The sequence below is a fragment of the Phyllobates terribilis genome, unplaced genomic scaffold (assembly GCF_046119375.1).
Source record: "Phyllobates terribilis strain yellow unplaced genomic scaffold, ASM4611937v1 Scaffold_3__8_contigs__length_932513732, whole genome shotgun sequence".
NCBI classification, from domain to species: domain Eukaryota; kingdom Metazoa; phylum Chordata; class Amphibia; order Anura; family Dendrobatidae; genus Phyllobates; species Phyllobates terribilis.
In genome coordinates this window covers 715466160-715482448 of record NW_027362763.1, presented here as the reverse complement: position 1 = coordinate 715482448, position 16289 = coordinate 715466160, and positions in this window count along the sequence as shown.

The following is a 16289-nucleotide window of genomic DNA, read 5'->3' as shown; positions in this document are numbered from 1 at the left end:
GGATCGCTCAGAGAGGTCGCCCTAGACAAAAGTAAACCCTCTCCATCTCTGATGCTGTCAGTCTCTATCACCTGCGGAGAGAACCGCTATTTCGAACTGGCTCAACTTGACTCAGGAGCTGCTGGAAATCTCATTTCTCAGTCTCTGGTAGAGAAATACCGCATTCCCACCAAACCTCTGGCCGTACCTTTATCTGTCGCCGCCGTGGATGGGGGCCTCTTACCACATCCCATCCAACTCATCACCGAAACCATACCTCTGCAGGTGGGAATGCTGCATTCTGAGAGCATCTCCTTTCATGTTCTGCCTGGACTCTCTCACGCTCTCTTGTTAGGCCTACCTTGGCTCCAGAAACATGCACCCGTGCTTGACTGGCAGACCGGAGAAGTCCTTCGCTGGGGACAGGACTGCCATAGGACTTGTCTAGTTCCCGTTCATCCTGCTCGTCCTTCTCCTACCCCAGTCAATCTACCTGGTCTACCGGTTCCCTATTGGTCTTATGCGGTTGTCTTCAATAAAAAAGAAGCAGAGACATTACCCCCTCATAGACCATACGATTGTCCAATCGACCTGATACCCGGCTCTACTCCTCCCCGTGGGCGTATCTACCCTTTGCCCGCAGCAGAGACCCGGTCCATGTCAGAATATATTGAGGAGAATCTGGCCCGGGGATTTATCCGGAAATCTACTTCCCCGGAGGGAGCAGGCTTCTTCTTCGTCAAAAAGAAGGACGGCTCACTCCGTCCATGTATAGATTATAGAGGTCTTAACCAGATTACAGTGAAGAATAAATACCCCCTCCCGCTCATTCCTGAATTATTTGACCGCCTGAGGGGGGCTAGAATCTTCACCAAACTGGATCTCCGTGGGGCGTATAACCTGGTCCGTATCCGTCAGGGGGATGAGTGGAAGACGGCATTCAACACCCGGGACGGCCACTATGAGTACCTTGTAATGCCCTTCGGTCTCTGTAACGCTCCTGCCGTCTTTCAAGAGTTGGTCAATGACATCTTCCGTGACCTTCTCTACTCCTGCGTGGTGGTGTACCTGGACGACATCTTGGTCTTCTCTCCGGACCTTCCTACTCACCGGAGGGATGTTCGTCAGGTCCTGCTCAGGCTCAGGCAGAACCACCTCTACGCTAAATATGAGAAGTGCATCTTTGAGCAGACCTCTCTTCCATTTCTGGGCTACATAATCTCTCAGACCGGCCTACAAATGGATCCTGAGAAACTGTCTGCCATCCAGAAGTGGCCCCGACCAGAGGGGTTGAAGGCTATTCAGCGGTTCCTGGGCTTCGCCAACTATTACTGCCTCTTCATACCGCACTTCTCTTCCCGGACTGCCCCTATCTCTGCGCTCACCCGTAAGGGTACTAATCCCAGAAGATGGCCGCCCGAAGCTGAGGAGGCCTTTCTTTCCTTAAAACAGGCCTTCTCCTCCGCCCCGGTGCTGCATCGTCCGGACGGCAACAAACAATTCTTCCTAGAAGTTGACGCTTCCTCCTCCGGAGCCGGGGCGGTACTTACCCAAAAGTCATCTTCCGGAAGAATGATAACCTGCGGTTTTTTCTCCAAACTCTTCTCCTCTTCTGAGCGCAACTATTCTATTGGAGACCGAGAATTGTTAGCCATTAAGCTGGCACTGGAGGAGTGGAGTTACCTGCTCGAGGGGGCTCTTCACCCGGTAATAATTTACACGGACCACAAGAACTTGGCTTACCTTCAGAGCGCCCAGAGACTTAACCCGTGCCAAGCCCGGTGGTCCTTGTTTTTTGCCCGCTTTGATTTTGTTCTTCATTTTCGCCCGGCAGACAAAAACATCAAAGCTGACGCCTTGTCCCGATCCTTCCTGGTATCTGATCTAGAGGAGGAACCTAAGCACATCATTGATCCCGCCAGAGTAATGCAAGTGGCTCCTGTGAATCTAAATCGTCTCCCTCCCGGTAAGACGTTCGTAACAGTACCTGATCGGAAGAAGGTCCTACACTGGGGTCACTCGTCTAAGCTAGCTGGCCACGCCGGTCAGAAAAAGACCCTCCAGCTCATTACCCGGCATTACTGGTGGCCTACCCTGCACAAGGATGTAATAGACTTTGTTTCTGCCTGTGTGTCCTGCGCCCGCAACAAAGTTCCGAGACACCTGCCAGCCGGTCGCCTTCTTCCTCTTCCAGTAACTGCTGCCCCATGGCAGCAAATTGCTATGGACTTTATAACGGATCTTCCTGTCTCTGCCGGTTGTACGGTCATTTGGGTGGTCGCTGATCGCTTCTCCAAGATGGCGCACTTCATTCCCCTGCCGGGTCTCCCGTCTGCACCCGAACTGGCTAAAGACTTTATCCGCCACATCTTCCGTCTCCATGGCCTGCCCCTCCACATCGTGTCAGATCGTGGGGTTCAGTTCACCTCACGCTTCTGGAGAGCCACATGTAAGTTGCTTGACGTCACTCTGGACTTCTCCGCTTACCACCCACAGTCCAATGGTCAAGTGGAGCGGATCAATCAGAACCTAACCAGTTACCTCCGGCACTTCGTTAATGCCCACCATTCGGACTGGGTGGATCTCCTACCATGGGCCGAGTTCTCTTACAATAATCACGAGAGCGAATCTTCCTCCAAATCCCCGTTTTTTGTAGTCTTCGGTCAGCATCCTCGGATCCCATTTCCCGTCTCCACCTCGGTGGACAATCCGGCTGCGGAATCTCTCGTTAGCGAATTCTCCTCCATTTGGGAGAGTACCCGATCCGCACTCCTTCAGTCATCCGAGCGGATGAAAAAACACGCTGACAAGAAACGCCTGGATCCTCCACAATTCCGTCCTGGAGATAAAGTCTGGCTCTCGTCCAAATATGTCCGGCTCAAGATTCCTTCCTACAAGTTAGGGCCTCGGTTCATCGGCCCACTGGAGGTTATCAAACAGATCAACCCGGTGGCCTATAAATTAAAACTCCCGGCCAACTTACGGATCCCTAACTCCTTCCATGTATCTCCTCAAACCCGTGGTACTTAACTCTTTTTCCAAGTCTACAGGTACGCCTCCTGCTCCGGTTTCCACTGAGAACGAGTTTGAGGTAGAGAACATTCTGGCCACCAAAAGGGTAAGAGGAAAAACCTTTTTTTCTGGTAGATTGGAAGGGGTTTGGTCCTGAGGAGAGAACGTGGGAGCCCCGGGAGAACATCCATGCCCCTCTCATCCTTGATAAATTTCTCTCTGGCCTAAAAAGGGGGGCCTAAAGGGGGGGTACTGTAGCGTCGGCGTCCCTGCCTCCTGCTAGGCAGGGACGCTGTTCCCCTCACCTCTCCGCTCCGTGCCCGGCGTCTTCCTCCCGCTCTGCTGGCAGCGCGCGCTGCTTCCCGGTCACGGTGCTTAGGGCGCGCGCGCGTGCGCTCCCCCTCTCTTAAAGGGGCCGCGCGCGCCATCCTAAGGAGTCCCCGGCCAATCGCCGGAGGACTTCACCATATATAAGGCACCTCCTCCAAAATGGAGATGCCCGAGCAATGTTGATGCAAAGCCTTCACTCTGCTTCAGCCCTCAGGTCCCGTTACCAGTTACCTGCCAGTCACCTGTCAGATTCCTGCTTGATACCTGCCTGATATCTGTTTACCTGCTTGCAAGCCTGCGGTCCGACGGTCTGCCTTCCGACACCTGTCAGTCTATCTATGGACCAGCCTGCCCGCTCACCTGGGAGCGCTCATCTGCTACCTGCCTGCTAGCCTACCTGGAGGCTCCGCCGTCACTTGCCGTGACCATCTGCCTGTCCAGAGACTCTTGCCTGCTCACCTGGGAGCGCTCACCTGCTACCTGCCTGCTAGCCTACCTGGAGGCTCCGCCGTCATTTGCCGTGACCATCTGCCTGTCCAGAGACTCTTGCCTGCTCACCTGGGAGCGCTCACCTGCTACCTGCCTGTTAGCCTACCTGGAGGCTCTGCCGTCACTTGCCGTGACCACCTGCCTGTCCAGAGACTCTCGCTCGCTCACCTGGGAGCGCTCACCAGTCACCTGCCTGCTGTCCTTCTACCCAGAGACTGTTCCTGTCACTTGCCGTGAGTACCCGTCCTTCTACCCAGAGACTGTCCCTGTCACTTGCCGTGACTACCTGCCCTTCTACCCAGAGACTGTCCCTGTCACTTGCCGTGACTACCTGCCCGTCTTCCCTGGGAGCCACCCGCTTCCTTACAAGGACCGCCTCCTTGTATAGTAGCTCAGAGGTTCCGCCTCCCAGACCCGTTACAGCGGGAGATATTTTTAAGTTGGAGTCGGCAGGAAGTGGAAAGGGCTTGCATATGTGGTTTGAAGGAGAGTTCAGAGTCCAGGGTTACCCCAAGGCAGCAAGCTTGAGGGACTGGGGAGAGTGGACAGCCATTGAAGTTGATAGGTCAGCTGGGGGGGTTGAATGAGATGGCGGAAAGATGATGAATTCTGTTTTGTCCATGTTAAGTTTTAGAAATCTATCAGAGAAGAAGGATGAAATAGCAGACAAACATCATGGGATTTTGGTTAGTAGAGAGGAGATATCTTGTCCAGAAAGGTAGATCTGTGTGTCGTCAGCATAGAGGTGATAATGAAAGCCATGAGATTCTATGAGCTGTCCCAGGCCTAAGGTGTAGATAGAGAAGAGCAGGGGTCCTAGAACTGAACCTTGGGGGACACCGACAGATAGGGGGTGAGATGAGGAGGTGGTGTGTGAGTGGGAGACACTGAATGTCCGGTCTGTTAGGTATGAGGAGATCCAGGATAGGGCCAAGTCTGTGATGCCGAGAGATGAGAGAGTTTGTAGTAAGAGGGAATGGTCCACTGTGTGGAAGGCAGATGACAGGTCTAGGAGTAGGAGGACAGAGTAGTGTCGCTTGGATTTGGCAGTTAGTAGGTCGTTAGTGACTTTAGTCAGTGCAGTTTCAGTTGAATGGTGCGGTTGGAAACCAGATTGTAGGCGGTCAAAGAGGGAGCAGGAGGAGAGGTGGGAGGACAGTTCAGAATGGACATGTTGTTCGAGTAGTTTTGAGGCATAGGGGAGAAGTGATATGGGGTAATAGCTAGTCAGAGAGGATAGATCAAGGGAGGGCTTTTTGAGCATGGGTGCGATCGAGGCATGTTTGAAGCTTGATGGGAAGGTTGGCCGGGATTGGGTCAAATTCACAGGTGGTGAAGTGTGATTTGGAGAGTAAAGAGGAAAGTTGATCTTCTGCAATGGTGGAGAAGCTGGTTTTGGAGGAGAAGGGTTGAGTAGGTGTGGGGAGGGGCTGTGGGGACTTTAGGCAAAAGCTTTGTCTGATGGTGTCAATCTTCTGCTTGAAGAGTAAGGCAAAGTCTTCGGCTGAAATAAGAGGAGAGGAAGGAGACACTGGGGGACGGAGGAGAGAATTGAAGGTGTTGAATAGTTGTTTGGGGTTGTGAGACAGGGAGGATATGAGAGATGAGAAGCCCTGTTCTGAGGCAAATGATATTATACTTAAAAGAAATGTTTAACCCCTTCCTTCTATTTTCTTGGATTAGAATCAAATCCCAAAATGAATTCAAAATTTTGGGGGAAATTTTTACCAAAAATAATCCTTTTAGAATCGCTCATGTCATATCCTCGCTATATACCATAACTTTATAACACGGGAAAACCCCATTGATATTAGGGCATATGCCATTTTATTTAGAAAGAGGTCAACACATTTAGAAGTAATAATAAAAATCTAATTAATGTATTAGGTATTAACTAAAAAAAATATTATTACTATTGCTATTCTCCTAAATACCATCACGTTCCATTTTCCAGCTGGACCCTCATCTTGTCACTAACTGGTTATGTAAGTGGTCCTGGGGGAGCTTGGCGGCCCATGATGCTCCTATCAGTCAGTGCTCATTGTTTGCTATTGAAGTTGTGCCGCCGGTTCAGTGACGGTTCAGTTTTCCAAGCCTCAAGCAGCTGCCGGCTTTGCTGAACTTTCTTCTCCATGAGAACCAAAGTCATTAAAACTTTCCAGTCTGTGGCTAATTGCCCCCTGCCTAGCACAAACATGTCCCCTCCATGTCATACAACTTAACGTATTGTTACAGTTGTTCCAAATACACTTCAAAGGATGAAATTAAATGATACTGATGTGACAAAAAAACACATAGAAGAGTCCCGCGTCACAGCGGAGGACAGAACTGCTGGTGTTGGCTGCAGTAGCGGCAATTTGTCATTCTTGTTCTCACAACTCCTGCCTATTTAGGCAATGGTGCGTCATTTAGTCCCATAAGGCTCCATCTATACAACTGATCTATGAGAACAAAACCTACATGACTTTCCCAGTGCTCTGTGTGCCGCTATATGGTTCTATATGACTTTCATAGTGTTCTGTGTGCCGCTGTACAGGGGTGGACATATCACCGATGCAGCCGGTACAGTTGCACCGGGGCCCAATTGTGGAGTGGGTCCGCCAACATCAGGAACTATTTCAGCTGTATGTGCATCCTTGGTTGCATATTCAGCTGAAATGTATTGCGGTGCAGGGGAGCCTCTGGCTCCCTACGCTGCAATACACACCACTGCCTATCAGAGGCCAGCAGTGTGCCTATGACAGTGACGACATGCACCATGGTGGACAGCCGAAGTCAGCTGCCGGCTCCTACGGTGGCTGTAGGAGAGGACCCCGAGCACCGTGAGAGAATGGGGGAAGGTGAGTAGTATCGTTTTGTTCTTTTTAATGTATTGGAGAATAGAACAGGGCACATTATCCCAGGAAGGGGACCAGGATGGGGAACATTATCCCAAAAATGGGACCCGGATGGGGCACATTATCCCAGGAAGGGGACCCGGATGGGGCACATTATCCCAGGAAGGGGACCAGGATGGGGCACATTATCCCAGGAAGGGGACCTGGATGGGGCACATTATCACAGGAATGGGACCTGGATGGGGCACATTATCACAGGAATGGGATCAGGATGGGGCACATTATCACAGGAATGGGATCAGGATGGGGCACATTATCCCAGGAAGGGGACCAGGATGGGGAACATTATCCCAAAAAGGGGACCAGGATGGGGCAGATTACCCCAGGAAGGGGACCAAGATGGGGCATATAATCCCAGGAAGGGGAACATTATCCCAGGAAGGAGATCAGGATGGGGCACATTATCCTAAGAAGGGGACAAGGATGGGGAACATTACCCCAGCAAGGCGATCAGTATGGGGTACATTATGTCAGGAAGGGGACCAGGATGAGGAAAATTATCACAGGAAGGGGACAACAATGGGGCACATTATCCCAGGAAGGGGACAAAGAAGGGGTACATTATCCCAGAAAGGACCCAGGATAGGGCAAATTAAACCAGGAAGGGTCCCAGAATGGTGCATATTATATCACAAAGGGGACCAAGATAGGGCACATTATACCAGGATGGGGAACATTATACCAGGAAGGGGACCAGGAAGGGGAACATTATACCAGAATGGGGGACATTATCCCAGGAAGGGGGCCAGGATGGGGAACATTATACAAGAAAGGGAACCAGGATGAGGCACATTATGCCAGGATAGGGAACATTATACCAGGATGAGTCACATTATACCAGGAAGGGGACCAGGATGGGGAACATTATATCAAGGAGGAGGCCAGGTTGGGAGACATTATCCCAGGAATGGGCCCAGTATGGAGGACATTATTACTGGAAGTGGCGTCCCTTATTAGGTACTATCCTCTCTAGTTATGTATGTAACCGTCCCCTATTACTTAGTGTCCTCTGTTATGTACAGTGGTGTCTCATTATTACATAGTATTATATCTTGTTATATACAGCACCATCCCTTACATACTATATTCTCAAAATTGTTATTCACAGAGCCCTCTTTTTATTACATAGAGTCGTCTCTTGTTAGATATAAAATGACTGCAGATGTCGTGGCATCTGACTAGACCAGTCCATCAGCTCCTCCATCAGAAAAAGAAGCTTTCCCATATTTCATCAACAGTCAATTAAGTTTATATCTAACAAGAGAGGACGATATGTAATAAAGAACAGGGCGATATAAGTAACAAAAATAACAAGGAAATCCAATATGTAAGGAACGGTGCTGTACATAACAAGAGAGGGCACTATGTAATAAGGGACAGCAATATACATAATGAAAGGAGACTGTGTAGTATATATATATATCTGTAGCATGGTTGCCATACAAAGAAAGGGGCCCAAACACATTTCTTGCACAGGAGCCTCAAATTGTCAGTGTCTGCCCCTGCTGCCGTATGTTCCTATATGACTTTCATATTGCTCTGTATGCCACCATATGGTTCTATTTCACTTTCATAGTGTTCTATGTGCCGCCATATTGTTCTATATGACTGTTATAGTGCTCTGTGTGCTGCCATATGGTTCAAAATGACTTTTATAGCGTTCTGTGTGCCGCCATATCGTTCTATATGACTTTCATAGTGCTTTTAGTGCCGCCATACGTTATGAAATATTATACACATATATACACATCTATCCTATAATTATTATAGGATATGCTTATTAATCATATGCTGCCATATGTTTCTATATAACTTTCACGATGATCTGTGTGCTGCCATATATTTTTATACGACTATCATACCTTTCGTAGTGCTCTATGTGCCACCATATGGTTCTATATGACTTCCATAGTGCTTTTTAGTACCGTCGGCACCATATGTTTCCATATATCTTTCATACTGCTCCGTGTGCCGCCATATAGTTCTATAGGACTTTCATATTGCTCTGTATGCCGTAATATGGTTCAACATGACTTTCATATTGCTCTGAATGCCGCCATATGGTTCTATATGACTTTCATATTGCTCTGAATGCCGCCATATGGTTCTATATGACTTTCATATTGCTCTCTGTGCCGCCATATGGTTCTATATGACTTTCATATTGCTCTGTACGCTGCAATATCGTTCTATATGACTTTCATATTGCTCTGTATGCCGCCATATGGTTCTATATGACTTTCATATTGCTCTGTATGCTGCTATACGGTTCTAGAGGACATTCATATTGCTCTGTATGCCGCCATATCGTTCTATATAACTTTCATATTGCTCTGTATGCCGCCATATCGTTCTATATGACTTTCATATTGCTCTGTATGCCGCCATATGGTTCTATATGACTTTCATATTGCTCTGTATGCCGCCATATGGTTCTATATGACTTTCATATTGCTTTGTGTGCCGCCATATCGTTCTGTATGACTTTCATATTGCTCTGTATGCCGCCATATGGTTCTATATGACTTTCATATTGCTCTGTATGCCTCCATAGGGTTCTATATGACTTTCGTATTGCTGTGTGCTGCCATATCGTTCTATATGACTTTCATATTGCTCTGTATGCCGCCATATGGTTCTATATGACTTTCATATTGCTCTGTATGCTGCTATACGGTTCTAGAGGACATTCATATTGCTCTGTATGCCGCCATATCGTTCTATATAACTTTCATATTGCTCTGTATGCCGCCATATCGTTCTATATGACTTTCATATTGCTCTGTATGCCGCCATATGGTTCTATATGACTTTCATATTGCTCTGTATGCTGCTATACGGTTCTAGAGGACATTCATATTGCTCTGTATGCCGCCATATCGTTCTATATGACTTTCATATTGCTCTGTATGCCGCCATATGGTTCTATATGACTTTCATATTGCTTTGTGTGCCGCCATATCGTTCTGTATGACTTTCATATTGCTCTGTATGCCGCCATATGGTTCTATATGACTTTCATATTGCTCTGTATGCCTCCATAGGGTTCTATATGACTTTCGTATTGCTCTGTGTGCTGCCATATCGTTCTATATGACTTTCATATTGCTCTGTATGCCGCCATATGGTTCTATATGACTTTCATATTGCTCTGTATGCCGCCATATCGTTCTATATGACTTTCACATTGCTCTGTATGCCGCCATATGGTTCTATATGACTTTCACATTGCTCTGTATGCCGCCATATCGTTCTATATGATTTTCATATTGCTCTGCATGCCGCCATATCGTTCTTTATGACTTTCATAGTGCTCTGTGTGCCCCCATATTGTTCTATATGACTTTCATGTTGCTCTGTATGCCGCCATATGGTTCTATATGACTTTCATATTGCTCTGTAGGGCGCCGTATCGTTCTATATGACTTTCATATTGCTCTGTATGCCGCCATATCGTTCTATATGACTTTCATATTGCTCTGTATGCCGCCATATGGTTCTATATGACTTTCATACTGCTCTGTATGCCGCCATATCGTTTTATATGACTTTCACATTGCTCTGTATGCCGCCATATGGTTCTATATGACTTTCATATTGCTCTGTGTGCCGCCATATGGTTCTATATGACTTTCATATTGCTCTGTATGCCGACATATGGTTCTATATGACTTTCATATTGCTCTGTATGCCGCCATATCGTTCTATATGACTTTCATACTGCTCTGTATGCCACCATATGGTTCTATATGACTTTTGTATTGCTCTGTATGCTGCCATATCGTTCTATATGACTTTCATAGTGGTCTGTATGCCGCCATATGGTTCTATATGACTTTCATATTGCTTTGTGTGCCGCCATATCATTCTATATGACTTTCATAGTGCTCTGTATGCCGCCATATGGTTCTATATGACTTTCACATTGCTCTGTATGCCGCCATATGGTTCTATATGACTTTCATATTGCTCTGTATGCTGCTATACGGTTCTATAGGACTTTCATACTGCTCTGTATGCCGCTATATGGTTCTATATGACTTTCATATTGCTCTGTGTGCCGCCATATCGTTCTATATGACTTTCATATTGCTCTGTATGCCGCCATATCATTGTATATGACTTTCACATTGCTCTGTATGCCGCCATATCGTTCTATATGACTTTCATATTGCTCTGTGTGCCGCCATATGGTTCTATAGGACTTTCATACTGCTCTGTATGCCGCTATATGGTTCTATATGACTTTCATATTGCTCTGTATGCCGCCATATGGTTCTATATGACTTTCATATTGCTCTGTATGCCGCCATATCATTGTATATGACTTTCACATTGCTCTGTATGCCGCCATATCGTTCTATATGACTTTCATATTGCTCTGTGTGCCGCCATATGGTTCTATATGACTTTCATATTGCTCTGTATGCCGCCATATGGTTCTATAGGACTTTCATATTGCTTTGTGTGCCGCCATATCGTTCTATGTGACTTTCATAGTGCTCTGTATGCCACCATATGGCTCTATAGGACTTTCATATTGCTTAGTGTGCCGCGATATGGTTCTATGTGACTTTCATATTGCTCTGTATGCCGCCATATGGTTCTATAGGACTTTCATATTGCCTTGTGTGCCGCCATATCGTTCTATATGACTTTCATAGTGCTCTGTATGCCGCCATATCGTTCTATATGACTTTCATGTTGCCTTGTGTGCCGCCATATCGTTCTATATGACTTTCATATTGCTCTGTGTGCCGCCATATGGTTCTATATGACTTTCATATTGCTCTGTGTGCCCCCATATGGTTCTATATGACTTTCACATTGCTCTGTATGCCGCCATATCGTTCTATATGATTTTCATATTGCTCTGTATGCCGCCATATCGTTCTTTATGACTTTCATAGTGCTCTGTGTGCCGCCATATGGTTCTATATGACTTTCATATTGCTCTGTGTGCCCCCATATGGTTCTATATGACTTTCATATTGCTGTGTATGCCGCCATATGGTTCTATATAACTTTCTTATTGCTCTGTAGGGCGCCATATCGTTCTATATGACTTTCATATTGCTCTGTATGCCGCCATATCGTTCTATATGACTTTCATATTGCTCTGTATGCCGCCATATGGTTCTATATGACTTTCATACTGCTCTGTATGCCGCCATATTGTTTTATATGACTTTCACATTGCTCTGTATGCCGCCATATCGTTCTATATAATTTTCATATTGCTCTGTGTGCCGCCATATGGTTCTATATGACTTTCATATTGCTCTGTATGCCGACATATGGTTCTATATGACTTTCATATTGCTCTGTATGCCGACATATGGTTCTATATGACTTTCATATTGCTCTGTATGCTGCTATACGGTTCTATAGGACTTTCATATTGCTCTGTATGCCGCCATATGGTTCTATATGATTTTCACATTGCTTTGTGTGCCGCCATATCGTTCTATATGACTTTCATACTGCTCTGTATGCTGCTATACGGTTCTATAGGACTTTCATACTGCTCTGTATGCCGCTATATGGTTCTATATGACTTTCATATTGCTCTGTGTGCCGCCAAATCGTTCTATATGACTTTCATATTGCTCTGTGTGCCGCCATATGGTTCCATATGACTTTCATATTGCTCTGTATGCCGCCATATCGTTCTATATGACTTTCATATTGCTCTGTATGCCGCCATATGGTTCTATATGACTTTCATATTGCTCTGTATGCTGCCATATGGTTCTATAGGACTTTCATATTGCTCTGTATGCCGCCATATCGATCTATATGACTTTCATATTGCTCTGTGTGCCCCCATATCGTTCTATATGACTTTCATATTGCTCTGTATGCCGCCATATGGTTCTATATGACTTTCATATTGCTCTGTATGCCGCCATATGGTTCTATATGACTTTCATATTGCTCTGTATGCCGCCATATCGTTCTATATGACTTTCATATTGCTCTGTATGCCGCCATAAGGTTCTACAGTGGTGGCCAAAAGTATTGGCACCCCTGCAATTCTGTCAGATAATACTCAGTTTCTTCCTGAAAATGATTGCAATCACAAATTCTTTGGTATTATTATCTTCATTTAATTTGTCTTCAAAGAAAAAACACAAAAAGAATTGTCCTAAAGCCAAATTGGATATAATTCCACACCAAACCTAAAAAAGAGGGTGGACAAAAGTATTGGCACTGTTTGAAAAATCATGTGATGCTTCTCTAATTCGTGTAATTAACAGCACCTGTAACTTACCTGTGGCACCTAACAGGTGTTGGCAATAACTAAATCACACTTGCAGCCAGTTAACATGGATTAAAGTTGACTCAACCTCTGTCCTGTGTCCTTGTGTGTACCACATTGAGCATGGAGAAAAGAAAGAAGACCAAAGAACTGTCTGAGGACTTGAGAAACCAAATTGTGAGGAAGCATGAGCAATCTCAAGGCTACAAGTCCATCTCCAAAGACCTGAATGTTCCTGTGTCTTCCGTGCGCAGTGTCATCAAGAAGTGTAAAGCCCATGCACTGTGGCTAACCTCCCTAGATGTGGACGGAAAAGAAAAATTGACGAGAGATTTCAACGTAAGATTGTGCGGATGGTGGATACAGAACCTCGACTAACATCCAAACAAGTTCAAGCTGCCCTGCAGTCCGAGGGTACAACAGTGTCAACCCGTACTATCCGTCGGCGTCTGAATGAAAAGGGACTGCATGGTAGGATACCCAGGAAGACCCCACTTCTTACCCCGAGACATAAAAAAACCAGGCTGGAGTTTGCCAAAACTTACCTGAGAAAGCCTAAAACGTTTTGGAGGAATGTTCTCTGGTCAGATGAGACAAAAGTAGAGCTTTTTGGGAAAAAGCAATAACATAGAGTGTACAGGAAAAAAAAAAAAAGGCATTCAAAGAAAAGAACACGGTCCCTACAGTCAAACATGGCGGAGGTTCCCTGATGTTTTGGGGTTGCTTTGCTGCCTCTGGCACTGGACTGCTTGACCGTGTGCATGGCATTATGAAGTCTGAAGACTACCAACAAATTTTGCAGCATAATGTAGGGCCCAGTGTGAGAAAGCTGGGTCTCCCTCAGAGGTCATGGGTCTTCCAGCAGGACAATGACCCAAAACACTATTCCAAAAGCACTATAAAATGGTTTGAGAGAAAGCACTAAAGACTTCTAAGGTGGCCAGCAATGAGTCCAGACCTGAATCCCATAGAACACCTGTGGAGAGATCTCAAAATGGCAGTTTGGAGAAGGCACCCTTCAAATATCAGGGACCTGGAGCAGTTTGCCAAAGAAGAATGGTCGACAATTCCAGCAGAGCATTGTAAGAAACTCATTGATGGTTACCGGAAGCGGTTGTTCGCAGTTATTTTGGCTAAAGGTTGTGCAACCAAGTATTAGGCTGAGGGTGCCAATACTTTTGTCTGGCCCATTTTTGGAGTTTTTTTGTGAAATGATCAATGATTTGATTTTTGCTTCATTGTCTTTTGTGTTTTTTCCTTGCAAGCAAATTAAATTAAGATAATAAGACCAAAGAATTTGTGATTGCAATCATTTTCAGGAAGAAACTGAGTATTATCTGACAGAATTGCAGGGGTGCCAATACTTTTGGCCACCACTGTATATGACTTTCATATTGCTCTGTGTGCCGCCATATGGTTCTATATGACTTTCATATTGCTCTGTATGCCGCCATATTTGTCTATATGACTTTCATATTGCTCTGTATGCCGCCATATCATTCTATATGACTTTCATATTGCTCTGTATGCCGCCATATGGTTCTATATGACTTTCATATTGCTCTGTATGCCGCCATATCATTCTATATGACTTTCATATTGCTCTGTATGCCGCCATATGGTTCTATATGACTTTCATATTGCTCTGTGTGCTGCCATATCGTTCTGTATGACTTTCATATTGCTCTGTGTGCTGCCATATCGTTCTATATGACTTTCATACTGCTCTGTATGCCGCCATATGGTTTTGTATGACTTTCATATTGCTCTGTATGCCGCCATATGGTTGTATATGACTTTCATATTGCTCTGTATGCCGCCATATCGTTCTATATGACTTTCATACTGCTCTGTATGCCGCCATATGGTTTTGTATGACTTTCATATTGCTCTGTATGCCGCCATATGGTTGTATATGACTTTCATATTGCTCTGTATGCCGCCATATGGTTGTATATGACTTTCATATTGCTCTGTATGCCGCCACATGGTTCTGTATAACTTTCATATTACTCTGCATGCCGCCATATGGTTCTATATGACTTTCATATTGCTCTGTATGCCGCCATATCGTTCTATATGACTTTCATATTGCTCTGTGTGCTGCCATATCGTTCTATATGACTTTCATATTGCTCTGTGTGCTGCTACTTGGTTTCATAATTGTCCCTATTCTGGAAATGCGCAGCTGCTGGCCGGCCGCTCAGATGAGGAGTCTGGAGCTGCTGACATTAAACTAGGAGTTAGTTCCATGCAACATGTTCATTTTGCTGCTGATTAACCGCAAATTCCAGAGTGGCAATGATCCACCATGCTTGGAATTACTGATGACTATAGACATATCAGTAACAGAGTACCAGCGAAGTGTCACATGCCCAGATATGAGCTCCTTATGATGTGTAGGTACAGGTACTTCTCGCAAAATTAGAATATCATCAAAAAGTTAATTTATTTCAGTTCTTCAATACAAAAAGTGAAACTCCTATATTATATAGAGTCATTACACACAGAGTGATCTATTTCAAGTGTTTATTTCTGTTAATGTTGATGATTATGGCTTACAGCCAATGAAAACACAAAAGTCATTATCTCAGTAAATTAGAATACTTTATAACAACAGCTTGAAAAATGATTTTAAAATCTGAAATGTTGTCCTACTGATATGTATGTTCAGTAAATGCCCTCAATACTTGGTCGGGGCTCCTTTTGCATCAATTACTGCATCAATGCGGCGTGGCATGGAGGCGATCAGCCTGTGGCACTGCTGAGGTGTTATGGAAGCCCAGGTTGCTTTGATAGCAGCCTTCAGCTTGTCTGTATTGTTGGGTTTGGTGTCTCTCATCTTCCTCTTGACAATACCCCATAGATTCTCTATAATAGATTCTCTATGGGGTTAAGGTCAGGCGAGTTTGCTGACAATCAAGCACAGTGATACTGTTGTTTGTAAACCCGGTATTGGTACTTTTGGCAGTGTGGACAGGTGCCAAGTCCTGCTGGAGAATGACATTTCCATCTCCAAAAAGCTTGTCGGCAGAGGGAAGCATGAAGTGCTCTAAAATGTCCTGGTAGACGGCTGCGCTGACTTTGGTCTTGATAAAACACAGTGGACCTACACCAGCAGATGACATGGCTCCCCAAACCATCACTGATTGTGGAAACTTCACACTAGACCTCCAGCAGCTTGGATTGTGGCCCCTCCACTCTTCCTCCAGACTCTGGGACTTTGATTTCCAAATTAAATTTAAAAATTTCCTTTCATCTGAAAACAACACCTTGTACCACTGAGCAACAGTCCAGGTCTTTCTCCTTGGCCCAGGTAA